Source organism: Polypterus senegalus, chromosome 2, assembly GCF_016835505.1.
Source record: "Polypterus senegalus isolate Bchr_013 chromosome 2, ASM1683550v1, whole genome shotgun sequence".
Lineage (NCBI taxonomy): Eukaryota > Metazoa > Chordata > Cladistia > Polypteriformes > Polypteridae > Polypterus > Polypterus senegalus.
This window is the reverse complement of record NC_053155.1, coordinates 150956556-150970895: the sequence shown is the minus strand read 5'-3', so window position 1 is coordinate 150970895 and position 14340 is coordinate 150956556. Positions and strand designations below refer to the sequence as shown.

The following is a 14340-nucleotide window of genomic DNA, read 5'->3' as shown; positions in this document are numbered from 1 at the left end:
ACCCAATAAGAGCATGCGGTTAAGTTCCTGGGTGCTGATTGGTTAGTGACGAAGTGCAGAATTCAGTTCTGCTTTGTGTTAACCAGGAAATCTCATTCAGCATCAATGTGTTTCGCTGTTTAAAGAGTTAAGTTTCATCAATGAGTTGCTCGTGCCCACTCCGAGACTCTGAGCGACGAAGATTTGGCCAACATGACCAAGTCAGCGAGCGAGGAAGATAAGAAACAAATTGGACCCAGCACAGGAAGAAGACGCCAGCCTAACTCTCGAGCGTCTCACAATCATTCTACGAATGGCAAAAGATATCCAGATATCAGTTGAAGAATGGGACCCACAAATGATTAGTTCTTTGCAATTTAGAAATGCTCTTGATGACGCCACAGAAAAACCTCCTTACACAAATGAAAAAGCAGCGCCAGCAACTGCCCATCACGATGTTCCTTACCTGCAAAACACCGCCTAGTACACCTTCAGTGGAAGAAGAAACTCCAGACGACAATGGCGGTGCTACACAGTCTCCTGAAAAGGCTCCTTTAAAAGAGCTGTAATGCTCTCCTTTGTTAAAATTAAACTCATCGTTATCGGACAAGTCGTCGTGTCATTGTTGGTGAGTACCCATAACTAATTATCTACGTACTTAGTACATGTACATATGTTTAGTGTAACTGTACACACATCGAGGAGGAATCACTGTAATACACTACTGTTGCTGTTCGTTTCTCTGTCCAGGATTGTAAATCACCTGTAGCTCGCAAACCGTTTGACATATTGACCTGAAATTTGGTACACATATACTACATAATGTCTACTATTTGCTTTCGGGGTGATGATTGACCTCCAAGGTTTTCCCTCTTTTTATTTTTATTTTATTTTATTGTAGAATCAACTCTCAGCAGCGGCCAGCAGGGCAGCCGTGTGGCACATGTGTATGAGCACTGTTCTCATCCCTACCACCTTTGCTGTCACTTCCCCTACCTCTTCATATCTTAATTCATTCTTGAGGCAGATTGAAGACTTAAGTGCCAGCTTAAGTGAGAAATTAAAGAAAACCTCCAAAGTCTAAGTAAGCCCGGACAAACTTGTTTATAAGGCAGGCTATATTGTAGGAGTAAAGTTGGACAGTTTAACATCTGTGGCAGAGCGACGGGCACTAAGCAAACTCCTGTCAATCATGAAGAATCCACTGCATCCACCGAACAGTGTCATTTCCAGGCAGAGGAGTAGCTTCAGTGACAGACTTTTGTCACTGTCCTGCTCCACTGACAGACTGAGGAGATTGTCTATCTATCTATCTAAGTAATTGCAACACAAACACTGACTTAATCAGTTTTAACTCAAAAAGATTCTGACGAAAGAAGAGAAGAAGCAGGCCACTAGGGCAGAGAAAAGAAGAGCTGCTCAGGAAGCAGCAAGCGCGTCTACGTCTGAGCAAGCAAATGCTAAATGTGCAAGTGTATTGACTGCAAGTTTATCATGCAGTGTGCTGTTACTGGTTGTTAAGATAAAAGTAATTATCATTTTTTTTCCTCTATTTATATTTCTCCTATAAAAATTATTGTTCAAAATGTTTTTTGTTTTTTTTTTTTTTTTTACTTTGAGCCATTTTTGTACACATCATCTGGAACGCTGTGGTTGCTGGAAGGATACTTGCATAATATGCAACTCCTGTGCTAATTCTCTTTGAATTAAATGGTCACCATTTGTACGCTTCTATACCGGAGTTGCGAATAAGCCCTCTCATTGCATGCAGTTATCCATCCATCCATTTTTTCAACACGCTGAATCCGAACACAGGGTCACGGGGGTCTGCTGGAGCCAATCCCAGCCAACACAGGGCACAAGGCAGGAACCAATCCCAGGCAGGGTGCCAACCCACCGCAGTACACACACAAACACCAAGCACACACTAGGGCCGATTTAGAATCGCCAATCCACCTAACCGACATGTTTTTGGACTGTGGGAGGAAACGGGAGCGCCTGGAGGAAACCCACGCAGACACAGGGAGAACATGCAAACTTCACGCATGGAGGACCTGGGAAGCGAACCCAGGTCTCCTAACTGCGAAGCAGCAGCGCTACCACTGTGCCACCATGCCACCTGCATGCATTTATGCTATTTAAAAATTAATTGTATTTTCTTAACTTTTTACTTTTGATTTGTGACTATGGTTTTGCCTTTGTTTGCCTGTGCTTACAATTTCCTGGTTTTTGACATTTTGCAATATATTGACAATATTTACTACAATATGCAGATTTTTAAGGGTAAGTTAGAATATACTGTACTAGTCAGGCAGTTATTGTGCGTTTTGGTCTCTTTCAAGAAGAAATACTGACCTTTTTATGACCCAGTCCTCTATATCACAAGTAGTTTTTGGTTTCCCAGATTTTACTAAAGCTTATCATGTGTAATGAAGTTACTATTGTGTTTCCTGAATACGCAAAATATTACAGATATAATTTGTAAACAGCCCTGACATTACCACCATATTGAAAATATGATTGTGCTTTTGAATTACTGCCTAGTGCACACTTTCCTTTTTGCTGTTTTGTGGCCAGAACAAAAGAGAATTGAACAATACATTAATGAAAACCTACAGACTGGATTCATTAAAGTTTGTAACAGTCTCATTGGTACCATATTTTTTTGTGTAGAAAAGGATTAAGGTTTATGTTTATGCATGGATTAGAGGGAAGTAGGGAAGTGTTTAATACTGCTAGTAGGGTCATACTGTATGGATTAGCAGATTACCATGCTGGGACTTCAATGATTTGTTAATGATATCTTTAGGGATCTATTACAAATCAATGTAATAGTATATAATGATGATATAAATTTTCTCCAAATATTTACACACTCATATTAATCATATCATGAGGTGTTGCATGGTCTGCGTCTGAACAAATTACAAAAGTGTGAATTCCATAAGGATAGAAAATTATTTTTGGGCTATGAGATTACTAGAACAGGTTTAAGCAAAGAGCAATTCCAAATTACTATTATAGTCAACTGATTCCCTCCAGAGAGTGCAACACAAGTGCAAAGATTTGTTGGCTTTGTCATTATTATCAAAGTATTAAAAACTTTGGTATAGTGAGATTTCGCATAACTTTTCCTACTAGAAAATGTAGAAAGATGTTAATCTGGACAAAAGTGCCGCAATCAGTTTTCAATTATGTTAACCAACTGTTTACAACTACCTCCCCTATTCCACCATCTAGATCCTGAATTACTCTTCATCTTAGAAGCAGAGTGTCAGGGTAGGGGCTATGATGTGTTTCCACTATCAATTCCTTGTGATATCCATTTTGACTTGATTCTTCATTTCCTAGTACTTACCTTACAAAAGGGTTTTTAACATGCACATTTCTCCTATGGGGGATGGGGGGTATTGGGGATATGGAGCTTTATTCACTCATTTACCTACTGAAGCTGGCAGCTCTTACTTCATTATGTTTAAGTCGCACTTTTTAAAATTCAAGTTCCATACTCAGTGAAAAGTGTTGATGTTTTAAAGAACTAAAACCCCATTAGAGTTCCTCAGAACTACCACAAAGTACTCATTATATCATCTTCTGTCAATTTTGATATTTTCCTCATGGTTTGCAGCTGTTATCTAGGAAGGTTCCTAGTGGTCTGTTAGAACATACGAAAAATGAAACCATTTAGTCCTTCAGAATTATTTGGTCTGCAAATACCTATATGGTTGCAAAATCTTCTCCAGATACATCTAATAGTAGTCAAGGTTCTCTGCTTCCACTACTGAACTTAGTAGAACTCCATGAATCTGTAAATGAAGAGGTAAATAATGGCTTCTGTCTTAAATGCCCCTCCTCATATTTTATACCTGTATGCTCAAGTACATGATTCCTCTGGACAAAATTAAGATAGTTGGTAGGAAAAGAAAAATCTCATCAGCTCAGTGTGCAATGATCACAACACATTCCTCATAAGGTAACTGTCAGAGCTCACTGAATGACTTCTCTCAGCCCTGGGTTGTCAGCTATTTTGTACAAAACCCCACACACAACCACAGGTTGCTTTTCTGTCCTTAATGGCCTCCTGGTTGCCAAAAAAAAACCAGATATAGCTAAACAGCTGCTGATACTTTTTATGTATTCAAAATAGTAACTTCTTTCTGGTCCACTATATGTCATTAGTGCATTTCATTACTTTTGGTGGTTCATTTACAGCAAGTGGAACTTTTTTGTCTTGGCAGTACATTTTTTAACAGGAAAAGAAATGTAGCTTGACATTGATCAGTGTCTGATGTAACTTTGATAAATAGTGGTACTTGTGTGATTCTCAGCAGATGTTGCTGCTCTTCTTGCTCTTTCAGCAAATAAAAATACCACATATGATTGCTCATTCACAGTAGTCAAAACTATTCATTAGTTTTGTATTGCATTTTTATTGTTCATTATGTAGTTGGTTTCTGCGATTTGCTTGACGCTAAGGAGATTTTGCTGTTCTTCTTTCTGTTTCTACCATGTCACTTTGTTGATCACTTTGCTGTAATAAACACACAACCACAATTTACTTTGCTGAGGTTTCCACTAGCTAAATTTGTTAAATTTTCTGAACTTATCAGGTCATAAGCTTTTGATTATGACCAAGAGGTTCTAGCCCCAGTAGTTCACAAGTAATCATGTGACAGACAGACCATAGCATTTTATTATAATTATAATTTGAATAACCTGTACAATTGTTAGTACAGAAAGATCTCTGTCATTTTTTCACTGTCTCATTTATGCTTTTTTTTACTTCTGAAAATTATCATTGTCAGGACCAGAATAACATAGTATCAGTTGGCTTTTTGAAAGAGATTCTACTTGTAACCAAGCTTGATGCCTAGCTAATGGAACATGAAAGAATCCGTGATTATATCAGACAGCCTTTACAATTACTGTTATTATTTCCATGTAGCACATGCTATGGTGAAGTGCGCTCACCCAACAGATACTTTTCTTCAAGATTTAAATCACATCAATACTTCAAAGCATAATAAAACTTGTAAAAAATGTAATAGTTATAAATGACTGATTATGTTAATTAACAAATTCACAAAATAAAATATTTTTTAGTAACTTGGTTTTAGTTTACAGTTAGACACAGTAAATCCAAATTTTCTTAGTTATATTTATATATTATTTTCTGGTTAGAATTTGTCACTGTAGCAAAGTACATTTCACGATTATTTGTTTTCAGTGGTTTTACACAAATAGCATAAATCATGTGAGCAAAAGATAAACCACAAGGTAAAATGTATTTTGGCTCATTATGCTAAGATTTTCCACAATGATGATTAGAACTAAATAAAAAATACAGATACTGTAAGGTCTTCACCAGTAAATAGAGAAGTACAGATGGTCATCATTTTAAACAGCTGCAGTATCAACACAATCTTAAAACTAAACAAAATAAATTATGAGGGGCAGAATTCTTCTTGTACTCCAAGATTATTAACTACAAGGCAAATAAAATAAAAATAAAAAACTTCAAAATATTTACATTTTTAGTGAACAGAACTTCCCAGAATCGGGCATGTTCCTTGCATTTGTCTTGGGGGACTTCAATTGAAGTGACTTTCTGATATTGTGAACATCTAGACATACAAGGACAGTAGTACTAAGTTGCAATAAGTACTTAGCCCTATTATAATCACAAAAAATATAAGGCCAGAAGACAATCTATGAGTTCTTGAAATCTACATGTAATCTTCTAAATGTCTGTTTTGTTTTTTGGTAGAAGTTTTTTATAATTTTTATTACATTTCATGGTTTATTAGTTACCCTGCCTTCTGCAAGTAAAATAAATCAAGTAATTGATTAAAAAATACAAAGCTTTTAAAATAAAATTATAAACATTTAGTAAAAAAAGTTATGGTTTTAGAACCTTTTTATCCATACAGGATAAACTCTTTAAACATTTCACTACCCTCAATTATCAAGCACCAGCAACTGCTTCATCAAAAGGCAAAGTAAAACTCACAGTAAGTGTGGATTGTTAATTGTAGTAAAATTCACTGGTACCTTAACAATAAACAGAAACACAAATAATTATAGGGAGAAATAAAGAAAAAACAGAACTTAGGGTAAAAATAAACACAGGTAAAATTAACCAATAAGACTTAAACCCCTGTCTCTTTGATGGGATTGCTCGCGCTCTTGTGCACCATGGTAGGTAGTTCAGAACATCCCCTTTCTTACTTTCCCTGGACCCTGGCTCTGTTCTTTCCACAAACTTAGTAATCACTCCATACTTCTAAATTTGCACTTGTTATCCTCCCACCTGTGAAACAGCTTTAGACCCCCTCTCAAGGTTATTTATAGTAGAGTCCTATGTGCATCTAATTTTCAAGAATTACATTTGACTCTATTAACATATATTGCACATATACAACACTCAAACATTTACCTTGAATTTGAAATGGATGTAAAATTACCGGCCCGAGTCATTGCTTGGGTACATGGTACATGCCTGCCTTCCACTTTTCCTTGGGGATTTTCCAAATCATTTGAACTCGCAGCCAAAATAAGCAATTTGTTTAAAGTGATCAATTCCTTACTCAGTAGTCCGCTGTTCCTCTGTGCTTAGTCCCTTCTTCTTATCCTTCCCTTCATTTTTTAAGGTGCATTCAAACTTTATCGTCATCTTCTTTCTATCAGATTGTTTTTTTAAATTTTCTTTTTTCCTCTGTGAGTATTCAAGGTCATTGTTATGTTTATACTGTACAGTGAGATTCTTGTTCGATTAAGAATATTTGGTATTCCCCAAAATTAAACAGAGCTAGTCAGCCACTTTGATTTTTCTAAGCACTGAAAATCTATATTTGCACATTTTGATGCAAATCTCTGCCAAACTGAGTTTTTCCAGGCTTAGAAGGATCCATTTGTATCTTGCCGCTGATGTAGATATTGGCATCAAATCATCCGTAAGTAATCTTACAGGTGGCTAAGAGGGTGCTCTAGCATTCCACCTCCATTGACTTGGCCATCATGATCATGACTAATATAGCATCCAGTTGTCCAGAGCAGCTAACAGCACTGTGATGTAATTGAGGTGACTCAAAATTAAGTTTTTATAATAGTGTAAAATGAGGTTGTTGATCTTACCTATGATTTCATGGGCCAGTTTATAGAGCACAGATTACTGTGTGTTGACAAGGTCTAGCCAGAGCACTACTAGAACTTATCTCCCTTCATGTGCTTCTCTAGTTAGCTCCCTGACAACCCTCTGTGTTCAATGTACAGTGGTGTGAAAAACTATTTGCCCCCTTCCTGATTTCTTATTCTTTTGCATGTTTGTCACACAAAATGTTTCTGATCATCAAACACATTTAACCATTAGTCAAATACAACACAAGTAAACACAAAATGCAGTTTTTAAATGATGGTTTTTATTATTTAGGGAGAAAAAAAAATCCAAACCTACATGGCCCTGTGTGGAAAAGTAATTGCCCCCTGAACCTAATAACTGGTTGGGCCACCCTTAGCAGCAATAACTGCAATCAAGCATTTGCGATAACTTGCAATGAGTCTTTTACAGCGCTCTGGAGGAATTTTGGCCCACTCATCTTTGCAGAATTGTTGTAATTCAGCTTTATTTGAGGGTTTTCTAGCATGAACCGCCTTTTTAAGGTCATGCCATAGCATCTCAATTGGATTCAGGTCAGGACTTTGACTAGGCCACTCCAAAGTCTTCATTTTGTTTTTCTTCAGCCATTCAGAGGTGGATTTGCTGGTGTGTTTTGGGTCATTGTCCTGTTGCAGCACCCAAGATCGCTTCAGCTTGAGTTGACAACAGATGGCCGGACATTCTCCTTCAGGATTTTTTGGTAGACGGTAGAATTCATGGTTCCATCTATCACAGCAAGCCTTCCAGGTCCTGAAGCAGCAAAACAACCCCAAACCATCACACTACCACCACCATATTTTACTGTTGGTATGATGTTCTTTTTCTGAAATGCTGTGTTCCTTTTACGCCAGATGTAACGGGACATTTGCCTTCAAAAAGTTCAACTTTTGTCTCATCAGTCCACAAGGTATTTTCCCAAAAGTCTTGGCAATCATTGAGATGTTTCTTAGCAAAATTGAGACGAGCCCTAATGTTCTTTTTGTTTAACAGTGGTTTGCGTCTTGGAAATCTGCCATGGGGGCCGTTTTTGCCCAGTCTCTTTCTTATGGTGGAGTCGTGAACAGTGACCTTAATTGAGGCAAGTGAGGCCTGCAGTTCTTTAGACATTGTCTTGGGGTCTTTTGTGACCTCTCGGATGAGTCGTCTCTGCGCTCTTGGGGTAATTTTGGTCGGCCGGCCACTCCTGGGAAGGTTCACCACTGTTCCATGTTTTTGCCATTTGTGGATAATGGCTCTCACTGTGGTTCGCTGGAGTCCCAAAGCTTTAGAAATGGCTTTATAACCTTTACCAGACTGAAAGATCTCAATTACTTCTGTTTTCATTTGTTCCTGAATTTCTTTGGATCTTGGCATGATGTCTAGCTTTTGAGGTGCTTTTGGTCTACTTCTCTGTGTCAGGCAGCTCCTATTTAAGTGATTTCTTGATTGAAACAGGTGTGGCAGTAATCAGGCCTGGGAGTGGCTACAGAAATTGAACTCAGGTGTGATACAACACAGTTAGGTTATTTTTTAACAAGGGGGCAATTACTTTTTCACACAGGGCCATGTAGGTTTGGATTTTTTTTTTCTCCCTAAATAATAAAACCATCATTTAAAAACTGCATTTTGTGTTTACTTGTGTTATATTTGACTAATGGTTAAATGTGTTTGATGATCAGAAACATTTTGTGTGAATAACATGCAAAAGATGAAGAAATCAGGAAGGGGGAAAATAGTTTTTCACACCACTGTATCTTGAAACTTGTGTCCTCACTCTCTCCATGAGCATGGAATTCTACTTGAAATAGTACAGATTTAGTAGATGATACCCTACAATCTCTAAAAAGGTGATCTGAGCAGAGTAGTTTATACTGTGTGTGCATGTACACAAAAAATGTAGGTTTTAATCTTATCTATTGGTAGATATTCCAATTGTATATGACCAAGCTAGGGTTTTATGAGTTTCTCCACATCCATTCAGGGTCTCTCCATAAGCAGTAGAGAAATACTACTCCTAATCAGTTGTCGCTTTCCTGAGTCAATGTTGCATCTAGAAGCGAGACCAGTTATATCTTGGCAGTATTTTTCAAATTACTATACAAGTAGTAGCTTTTATCCCAGCAATAATGGTAAAATCCATGTCTCACATATCTGTCAAACCAACTTCCAAAAAGCCATGTGGAGCAGCTCATGGTTAGGCTAAGTGTGGCACATGTTGATCACTACCCCACCCTGCCTGCTTATGATTGTGTCCAGGTATCCCTGCTCTTATGCAGAGTTCAGTGCAGTCTATATAAAGCCATAATAAGATATGAATATTTCAGACAAAAGCACTGCATGCTGTAAGATGTGGCTTCAAATGAACATATCATACACATTAGGCCGAATCTACTAAATACAAAAGTGAGTCTTAAATCATTTGGATGGACATCTTGATGCTTATGTATGCTTCTTTATTAAAATCATGACTTGTGGCATAGTTGTTATAAAAAGACTCTCCAACAGAAATTAAAAAGAAAACTTTTTTGACACAAATGTTTTTCTCATCTTGCAGCTCTTACAACATATTAAGGCAATTTGTAATGACTTCTTAAATGTAAGGAAATGCCAACTCAACTAGCTGACATCCTTTTGCTTCTCATCACATCACATCACCCACGTTATCAGCCTGCCCTGTTTCTTCACCTGTGTGGTTGCCTCCCTGTTCTTTTAAGTGGAATTGGCCATCGTTAAGTCTATGTTAAAAAACTTAAAATAGAAGTGAGCCCTGAATCACCTGTTGTGATTAAAAGAGCATTCGGGTTTTGCAAGTGAGAGATATGGGTTAGTAGGGGATGAGGAAAAATGTTTGGAGAAACACAGGCAAAAATGAATGAGGAAGTGAAAGCATGGGCATTGGCAGAAAAGAGAATAGGTTGTGACAAGTACAGTAATAATAGTACATGTCTTATAAATAATCATAATCAAAAAAATGAAGCTTGAGGGTGGAGCAGCAAAAAGCAGACCTACATGGAACACTAAGAAAAGTAGCTACTACCTTTAAAAATGAGCTCATCTTGCCTGAAAAATCATCTAGAAAAAAGGTAAATGTTATTGGGGAATTACTTTATTTTGGTAAAAAAAATGTCAGTTTTCACTAGATAGATACAGTACATATGTGCATACTAAATGGATCGCAGGGGGAAAATGCATTTTTTACTGCAGCCAACACAATCACAATAAGACAAATGTACAGAATGCACTCAACATGAAATATTAAGAGGTAAATACATAAATAGGCCCATTATTTTAATATACTGTATTAAAATAGAAGGAAAAATGTAGTATAGCCAGAGGATATATAACATCGAGTGGCAGCTGATTTTTGACTTCTCTAGTACATTCAACACTATACAGCCCAAATTGCTAGGAAAGAACTTCTGGTCAATGAAGGTTAATGCTACCACTGTGTATTGAATAATGGACTGCCTAACTGGCAGAGCATGGTTTACGGTTTAAAAACTGTGTATTGGACATGGTCATGAGTAGCACAGGGGTTCCACCGGAAACTATACTGCTTCCCTTCCTGTTTACACTGTACACGACAGGCTTTAAATACAATGCTGACTCATGCCATCTGCAGAAATTTTCCAGTGAAACAGCCATAGTTTGGTTCGTCAGCAGTGGGTAGGAGAATGAACACAAGGAACTAGTGAATGGTGAAAACTGAACAGTGAATGATGCACATTGAGCCACCTGCAGCTCAACATCAGTAAGACAAACGAGATAATCGCAGACTTATTTGGCGAAGATGTGGAGGTGGAAAGGAAATCCAGTGATCCCTCGCTATATCGCGCTTCGACTTTCGCGGCTTCACTCCATCGCAGATTTTAAATGTAAGCATATCTAAATATATATCACGGATTTTTCACTGGTTTGAGGATTTCTGTGGACATTGGGTCTTTTAATTTATGGTACATGCTTCCTCAGTTGGTTTGCCCTGTTGATTTCATACAAGGGACGCTATTTGCGGATGGCTGAGAAGCTACCCACATATTACGTATTAAATAAAACTCCTCAATGGCATACGATATGCTTCCCACGCGGTGCTTTGCATACTTGAAAGCCCGAACAGCACGTATTGATTTTTGATTGTTTGCTTTTCTCTGTCTCTCTCACTCTCTCTGACATTCTCTGCTGCAGACGGAGGGGGTATGAGCAGAGAGGCTGTTCGCACACTGGCTTAGAGGATACAGACGCTCCTCTAAAAAATGCTGAAAGACTACCTTCACATTGCTCCCTTCCTTGCAGCTGCTTTGTCTGGTGGTGCTTCGCATACTTAAAAGCCCAAACAGCCCTATTGATTTTTGATTGTTTACATTTCTCTCTCTCTCTGGCATTCTCTGCTCCTGACGTGTACTCCTTTGAAGAGGAAGATATGTTTGCATTCTTTTAATTGTGAGACAGAACTGTCATCTCTTTCTTGTCATGGAGCACAGTTTAAAGTTTTGACTAAAGGGTGTTATTTCGTGTCTAGAGGGCTCTAATAATGTTAAAAAATGTATTTAGAAGGTAGTAAACAGGTTTTGTATGCTCTAACTGCGAAAATATTCGATTTATAAATAAAGAATCCTACTTTACAGAAATTCATTTATCGCAGTAGAGTCTGGAACGGATTAACCGTTATAAACGAGGGTTTACTGTACAAATACCTCAGGATGCATCTGAATGAAAAGCTTGAGTAAAGTAATAACACAGAGGCTTTATACAAGAAGGATCAGAGTCCCCTCTATTTCCTGTGGAAGTCAAAATTGTTTAGTGTAAGAAACTTTTACATGTTATCAAGAAATCTGTAGTGGCCAGTATTTTTTTATATGCAGTAGTGTTCTGGTGAAATGGCATGAGTGCAGGTGATGCCAACAGACTAAATAACTGATTAAAAAAGCTGGTTCAGTGTTAGGAATCTGGCAGGACCTGCTGGAGTTAGTGGTAAAACAAAGGTCACTCAGGAGGTGCTTACTGTCCTGGACAATGACTCTTATCCCCAAACGAGGTTTTACCTAAACAGAGGAGCACATTCAGTTATAGACTGAGAGAACTGCATTGGTGCAAGGAGCACAATGCACGGTTTTTTCTACCCTTGGCATCAGTCTTTATAATGAGTCAGTCCTCAGCCAAGGAGATATTGTTCCCTGTGTGCAGAATTATACTAAGTTGGCGTAGCCTACATCTTAACAAACAGTGAAACTACAGGTATGTCAATATTTTGTGTCAGTGACTGACATCCTGTACTGTGAAATTGTATAAGTACATGCAATTCTAATAACTTTGCACTTAGTGCATACCTACTCTTTGGTAATTACGCATTGATAATTCTTGTTACATTTATATTTGTACATCTTGCCTGAAGAAGGGTCTAAGTTGCCTCAAAAGCTTGCAAATTGTAATCTGTTTAGTTAGCCAATAAAAGGTGTCATTTTGCTTGAGTTCTCACTATATTCATAATGACTAACATGATACAACACCCTAGTACTATTTGTATCTTTGTTAGCATACTTAAGAACCCAACAGCTCTTCCCCACAGGGCTTACGGGTCCCAACATGTTATGCAGGTGTCTGTGTGGAAATCCTAAACCAGCGTATTGGGGGATAAAATATTCAACAGTCTTTCCCGGTCCTTCCATTGCACTGTCCTCCTGGCTGGATAAGGGTCCCTGCTCAATCTTGTTTGTAACTCTGCAATTTCTGTCTGTCTGTCTTCCCAAGGAGCGCCTTTTTACTTTCTTGTATACGTACTATAGAGAAAGAATAGGACTTGTGCACGTTTTAGACCTTCCTGAGTCTGAAAATACCATATTTGAAATTATGTCATTGTGTGTGTCTGTGTGTAAACACGATAACTTGAAAACACTTTGACCTAGGTCAATGAGGTTTTGAACACCTGCTTTATATCAAAAATAAGGAATCCTATCAACTTTTGGGCCAACTATTATTCATTTTATTTTAATGTATACATCATCAGTTTAAGAATAACATGTAAACATTGAACATGGCATACCATAAAGATGTAATGGAATGATAATCTGCTACATCCCCGTCGTGTTCCTGGTAATACATTTAATTTTATTATATTTTTTTATTTCCACATCATTATCATAATTAAATGTAGCTTAATGCAGTTTTACCTATATCAATCAATCAATCAACATTTATTTATATAGCACATATTCATACAAAAAAATGTAGCTCAAAGTGCTTTACAAAATGAATAGAAAAATAGAAGACACAATAAAGGATAAACATAAGTCAACATTAATTAACATAGAATAAGAGTAAGGTCCGATGGCCAGGGTGGACAGAAAAAACAAAAAAAAACTTCAAAGGCTGGAGAAAAAAATAAAATCTGTAGGGGTTCCAGACCAAGAGACCGCCCAGTCCCCTCTGGGCAATCTACCTAACATAAGTCAAACAGTCCTCTTTGTATTTAGGGTTTTCATGGAAGGACCTGATGATGATGGTCACGTAGACTTGTGGCTTTCAGTCCATCAATGTTGGTGCATCATGATGCTTTGAGTAGGTGGTGGTGGCTTGGAAACCGGAAAAAGAAACAGAAGAGAGAGTAGGGGTCAGTATGGATTTTGGAGCCACTGTGAATAATTATTATGAAGAATTGAACATACAGAGTATCAGTATTAAGTTAAAGTGAAGTTATGAAAAGGCCATGTTAAAGTAATATGTTTTCAGCAGTGTTTTAAAGTGCTCTACTGTACTAGCCTGGCGAATTCCTATTGGCAGGCTATTCCAGATTTTAGGTGCATAACAGCAGAAGGCCGCCTCACCACTTCTTTTAAGTTTAGCTTTTGGAATTATAAGGAGACACTCATTTGAAGATCTAAGGTTACGATTTGGAATATAACGCGTCAGGCATTCCGATATATAAGATGGAGCGAGATTATTTAAGGCTTTATAAACCATAAGCAGTATTTTAAAGTCGATCCTGAATGACACAGGCAACCAGTGTAGTGACATCAAAACTGGAGAAATGTGTTCGGATTTTCTTTTCCCAGTTAGGATTCTAGCAGCTGCATTCTGCACTCGTTGCAAATGATTTATGTCTTTTTTGGGTAGTCCTGAGAGGAGTGCGTTACAGTAATCTAGTCTACTGAAAACAAAAGCGTGAATTAATTTCTCCGCATCTTTCAATGATATAAGAGGTCTAACTTTAGCTATGTTTCTTAAGTGAAAAA

At 37.7% G+C, this 14340-nt stretch overlaps 1 protein-coding gene across 1 annotated transcript in view; it reads left to right on the top strand.

Annotated features, from left to right (window-relative positions):
- The window catches only part of ubac2 (UBA domain containing 2), a 311947-nt gene that overhangs the window by 220841 nt on the left and 76766 nt on the right, over positions 1-14340 (top strand). The gene's annotated exons all lie outside the window — the stretch shown is intronic.